Below are 6,845 nucleotides of genomic sequence, written 5' to 3' on the forward strand. Positions count from 1 at the left end.
ATGGACAAATTTCAACATGTCTCATTACTGCTGAGACACCGTCTCACATGCGAAAGCTAGGAAAATAAAGTTGTACATTCTGCTATTATATCTGGTGCACTTTTTGGTAGAACGTAACTAGAACACGATTGTATCTACGTCCCTCTTTGTTTGGGACATTGTCCCACAGTCGACACATATGAAAAGAAATCTCTTAATCCATGGTTCAAGTTCTGATACATCGTGAAAATAACAAACTTAAATCATGTCCCACGTCTTCTGGGACATGTGACGTACTCGAAATATAGGAAAATACCTCCAGAAATTCGTATCTTACACCCAGTGCAGATGCCAAGACAAAGACGAAAATGAACCCATTTGGCACATGTAACACTACAGCTGGAACACCACACATATGGAAAATAAAACATGAGAAATAGGAAGAAACGTCTTAAAGCTCTGATTGTTTACAAGTATGCAGTAGGAGTAACAAAATGAAACACATAAGCATGTCGGGAGGCTGTACAGGAACGCTTGCCAAACAAAGTGGGTACTCCTAAAAGAAATTAATACGGAGAAAGTGAGGATCCCTCGCTTTCGCTCGCGTGGTCGCAGTTTCAAATATTACTGGGAGCCCACGGCCTGAGATTCAAGACCCGAGTAGTTCACAGTGGCGGTGATAAGGGCTCCGCAGACCCCGCGGTGCGGGGGGGGGGCGGACCTGAGGGGGGCCTCTACAAAGTACGCTCAGCAAGACTCATTTTACATGTTATTTACAATTTTAATGCATTTTGAAAGCGTTTCTACACAGCCTATAACTAAATCTAACAGTTTCATTGTCATTTTGAGCATCGAACATGAAGAAAAAATCTGTCTAAAATTATAGACAAATTCTTGCTCCTGAAGAACTGAAGGTTAGGTAAACAGTTCTTACAAATTTTGTGTTCCATTCCATTTCAAGTGGAATATAGTGATAGTGACGCTTACAATACCTCTTGCTTTGAGAAGAGTTTCCATTCCGTTTTATTCTAGGCAATGATAACACTGTATTTTACGCGAGTACACAAAAATATTCTACGTTAATTTTCCTTTTGTGTGGAATGTAGTTACAGTATAATCCAGGATAACCGAAGCCCGAATTATCCGAGATCGCAAATCCAATAAACATGTACTGTACTGTACGGGAATAATCTAGAAGACGGGGACGCGCTAGGCTGTGCCTAATCCATATGCTATAAAGATAAACTATTACAGTACTAACTACATATAGATGTACTGTAGTCCTAAAAATGTTCATTTAACTTACAAAAACTAAAAATTGAAACCACTGGCGTAACAGACCTAAAGTCCTGAGCCGGCCTCAATGCCATATGTTAACGACTGGTGGACTTACAATCAGGGTGCAAAAAAATCATTATTTAAAAAAAATCATTTTTGTTGATTTTTTTATTTAAATCGATTTTTTACATTTAAATCAAATCTTTCTTCTCGTATAATACAAGTCACGAACTGAAGAAAAACATTAGGAATTAGTATTAAATGTTAGTTATGCCATTTAAGTGAAAGTATTGGGGTTGAATTTTGAATTAAACTCCAATCGTTAACCTATTTCAATCCCAAACAATATTTCTTCAGCATTAAGGAAAAATCCCATCATATGACCCCAGGGGCCAACTTGAAAATTTTGAAAAGAAACCCCCTGTTTTAATGCAGATTCTGATTATGCGATCAAAACTAAGCAACTTCTACTTGTGATACATTTTCGTTATTATAATAGTTGGCGCTGTAATCACAAAAAAGAAGAAATATCTTAAGCTACCTGGGATTGATAATAAACAATATCTCGAGAAATACACTTGCAATTATAAAGCACGAAATATGTGTCCAACATTTTAGAAAGGCTTAGCATAAAATAAAATGCGTTCATTTGCATTTCAATGCAACTGTGGTAGACCATTACGATATATAAAGGAAAGTTTTTTTGTGTTTTGCAACAAGAAACATCCTTCCTAGAATTGTAAGGGTTAAGTAGACCAATATGTTTGTTAAATATCACCTGAGACGGACAGATTAAGTAAAATCATTATTTCACACTAGTACGTAAAAGCAAAAATAACAAAGGAGATTTATAGAACAAATATAGAAAACCAGATAAAGCACAAAGAACATTAATTGATATACAAGGCTATTGTAAATGACCTTCCCGATTTAAAAGGTTAATAACTCACATGTGTTTAGTCACACTGACATGATGCTTATGTTAAATGACAGAAAACTCAAAATTATTTTTTGTTTATAAATACGTGCGTGTTACGTTTCGTGTCAAAGTTGCTCAAGATGAGTGCCGTTTGGAATTCAACATACATCAGTTTGATAATCTAATTCTTGGTACACTCTTTTTTTACATTCCACAGTTAGGAGATCCATCTCCTTCTTAAATGGATTCTCAAAGTTCAGTTTAATTGTTAGTGATGGATGACTGATACATTTGGATTTAACATAAGCCTAACTTCGTTGAAAATTCCGTTTCACATGAAAGTCGAGAATAAAAAAATATTTTGCTGTTTTCGTTCCCTGATATCTAGTTGTACTGTTACCCTAGTTACGGAGTGGGTTACTACACATCACCTTTACTAGCTACGTAGTGTCTTCTCGTTCTTCTTTTTTTTCTGAGGAACGTTATTATCATGAGTCTCCTTGCCCCTAACTACTTGGTTGTCTAAAATTAGCAGATGAACAAAGTGTAACTGATGTTTCAAAGCGTATGATCAAACTGCGCACCTTTCTTGGTATGACAGTGAGCAATTCGGTGGTAAAACACAAATACAGCATTCCTGATGACGTCCAGTTCAAGAAGAGCAAAATCATTAATAATACTTTGACAAAGATTATCCAAAGTGGTTGGAATTGTTTGATATACTCGGATTTTTAGATAAACCAGAAAAAATAGTTTAGTGGTGATAAATAAGAAGAACAGAGAACCAGCGGCCAACCCAATTTCACCTCCTCTGCCAATCCGTAATATAGGAAATTCCATGTTAAGTAGTTGTTACATATTTACACGGTTGTGCGGTCCTGCACGTCTTGTTGAAACCATGTGTGGACAGAATTGTACTCTGTATTGTCTCTTATTGCTGGAACTACTTGATTTCGAACCATCTCCTCACACAGTTCAGAAGACAAATTGTTGTTAAGAAAAAAAGGAACTTATTATTGTATATTAAGCACTACCGGCCAGATATTCAACTTTTCAGAATGTAGAACGTGTTTGAAAGGACCAATGAGATTGCTGTCAAATCAAAACCTGCAATGACTTCTGTTAGAGTAACCGGTTAAGTGGAACGTGACTTCATTAGAGAACACATTGCTGGTAGGCAAAGCGGGATCATCATTGATTTTTTTCATCACATCTTCACAAAATTCTACACGCCGATCAAAGACATATTCATTGAGCTGGTGTATCACATAAACTTTGTATTGGTGGAACTTTATTTTCTTCATTCTTTCCGCAGAAATGTGACTAACGTCATGTTGTTCAGCAGCTTTATGAATGCTAAGTTGAGTATGTTCAACAAATGACTACAACATCAAGCTGTTTGTCGACCAGGACTGTAACAATCCTTTATAGTTACCGTTTCCTCGAAGCGTCTTACGATGCATTCAACAGTAGATCTCCAAATGGGATTGTGTGAAACGCGTTTTTCGTTAAATATTACTCTTACTTCAGCACATGACCTTTGGTGATTGCCCCATCCTCGTATCACCGTGTGAGTTAGAACTTTAATTTGAGAGCTCTAATACCAACCAGTTGAAATACAGCTTGAGTGTTCAGATGTTCTCTGTAATAATGCTCACTGCTACCAATATCTAATGGCTTCTACTTTGTTGGACCGTAATTTACAATCAACCATAAGAATTTAGAGATCATGACATATTGGAGACATATGTGTCTTCTTGTCAAATATTATTTGTTACACTAAATTTATAAGAGCACATTTGTTCTCTTAGATCTACGGATCAACTCACATGTTCATATTTACTTTGAGCTCTCAGATGGAATTACATGCAGTTTCAAATGAAATCATAATCATACACATCTGCATCACCATAACAACAAATTGATGATGACCTGTTAAACTTTAATAGATCCACCGATCAACATTACGTGTCCACTTTCACTTTTACCTCTCATGTTTATACATATCTATATAAACACGAAAAAAATTAATAACTTAATTCTCTTTTGACACTATGTTCGATTATCAATTGAAACTTTATATCCCAACGGAAAACTAGAGTTTATCAACTTTCATAGTGTCTACAAGCTTACAGAAAAATCATAGTTTTTGAAGAATATTATTACAAGCATGTTCATAGCTTTATTTGTTTGCAAGTTTTAGCACCAACATCACACAGCATGTTCAGTTCTTGAACCGTGTTTTGATTTATCAACTTCAGATGACATACAATTATATTATTATAACTTTTGCGAATTATGTTTTATCTAGGAGGACAACGAAAAAATATATAAACTAAAAGTTGCGTATTTTTGGTCGCAGCATCCGAGCCTGCGTTAATGTAAAGGGTTCCTATTTGGAATTTTGGGAAGATGAAGACAATTAATTTTATGTTAATTGAATAGATGTTTTAAAATGATTGGACACATACTTAAATTGCAAGTGTATTTCTCGAGGTATTTAATTTGTCAGCCTAAAGTGGGCAACGTGATATCCATTTTTTTGCTATTACAGCTCCATCTAGTAGAATAACGAAAAAGTGTTTCAAGTAAAAGTTGTTTACTTTTGATCACAGAATCAGAATTTGCAATAACAATACGATGTTTCCATTTAAGACTTTCAAGTTTTCTGCCGGTGCCCTACGATAGACCCCTGGGAGCACTTGTAGTTAACAGAATTTTATAGGGCCCTGACATCGGTACATTCTTAAATAACTTTATTTGTCACATCTTTTGTCTTTTCGGAAATATTTGAGATCGCAGTTAGGAGACGTACGTACGACGCTATTCATTTTTTGCGATTACAACGGCACCTATTAGAACAACGAAAAATTGCTTCAAGTAATAGTTGGTTAGTTTTGATCTCAGAATTAGAATCTGCTTTAGATATAGGGTGTTTTCATTTGAAATTTTCAAGTTGGCCCCTGGGCCCTATGATGGGATCTCTGTGGGAACTTGTTGTTTACAGAATTTTATAGGCCTTGAAATTAGTACATTCTTACGTAACTAGATTTGTCACACTTTTAGTCATTTTGTAAATATTTCAGGTTGCAATGATAGGCGTGACACCCGGTATATATGTATATATATATATATGTATTAATTTTCTTTACGCAATTTCAGGCAAAATTTTATTCTTGAACTTTCAAATGCAAAAGGAATCATTGATCAACCAGAATCACAACATTAGCTAAAACACTTATATCTTTTTCTTGCAAAAGCTCTTGACGTTTTATTATATATTTATCCACCAAGACTTAGAGCTAAAATGTTCACATATCAGAAGATTAAAACTTCTATCAGTGCCCTTTAAAACAAAACAGCTCTTGCTGATGATGACCTTAATATAATTATTAAAATTAATACCTCAAAAACTGTACGCGTGGCTACACTAATTTAACTTCGCATGGCGAGAAAAAATAAATAATTTCAATAATTATTATTTACGTTCTTTTCATATTTTAATAATGGAATTTCTGTTTACAAGACCCACAAGTTATCGGATTTTATTTCATGTATTTTCAAATTTTATTCTTTCGATTTTTGTCCGGGTTTTAGGGTCTTATCCTTCAATGTGCGCCGAGTCGTATTTTTTTTTTTTTTTTTGTGACTGTACGCCGGCTGCGAATAACTTGTTCATATTTCATAAATATTTTAGTAATAGCCCTATCGTGTGGAATTTGTCACCACACCAGAATAGGGATTAACTATAAATAGGGGTATTTTCTGACAATATTCGTAGAAACTGGTCGTGTAATTTTCATCATATTTCATAAATACATAACCGTACAGAATTTTATAACTCAGTTCTTATTACAACTCCAGAAGGAGTAGCATATTCTTCGTGTTAAGCATTGCTCAACAACTCCTATTAAAATTTGTTCGTATTAGAAGTATTATACAATAAGTTAAAAAGATTTTCCTACCAGAAGTTCACCTCCGACTCTGCATAATGTTTCAGCAAATAAGTTTTTTGTAATAATTTTTTTTCGCCACATGAAGAGCGTCAAAATCTGAAGTTGCCTCTACAAATTTCCGTGCGAATACACAACATAAGTAAGGAGGTGTACATTGAACATTTTCATTAATATATATATATATATATATATATATATACTTAGCTTCCGCTAAGCCAAACTGTTAGCGTGGCAACTTCGGTAATAAAATTTTTCCCGTTTTATTCGAGCATCATGCGGCAATTGAGAATCTAACTGAATTAGAAAGGTATTGAACTTAAGTCCTGAAAAAATAACGACTAGAACGTTGTTGACAACTCATAACCCAGTTATACATCTGCCAGCTGGTAGCCTGTAGTAATTAGTGAGAGTGTACTGCTACCTTCTGTTAGTTTCACTAGTATATTAATAATAAGCAACTAAAGAAAACCGAAAAGAATTATAACCTCTTTCTTAGCTGTCCTACGATTCGCCTTATCCCCGTGTCCTGAAATAAAATACTGAATTCCATATCGCAAGAGCAAATGAAAAACATCCATTTTTGTGATTAGCTCTGTCAACTGAGAGAAATTTCTCACTAAAACCAACACTTATTTTCAATGCTTGTGTTATAGTTTGACCTACATACCATAATCCATTTCATTTGCATAGGTACTAATACAGGCAATGATACA

This window comes from Thermobia domestica, unplaced genomic scaffold, assembly GCF_964235325.1.
Source record: "Thermobia domestica unplaced genomic scaffold, izTheDome1.hap1.1 HAP1_SCAFFOLD_864, whole genome shotgun sequence".
NCBI classification, from domain to species: Eukaryota; Metazoa; Arthropoda; class Insecta; order Zygentoma; family Lepismatidae; genus Thermobia; species Thermobia domestica.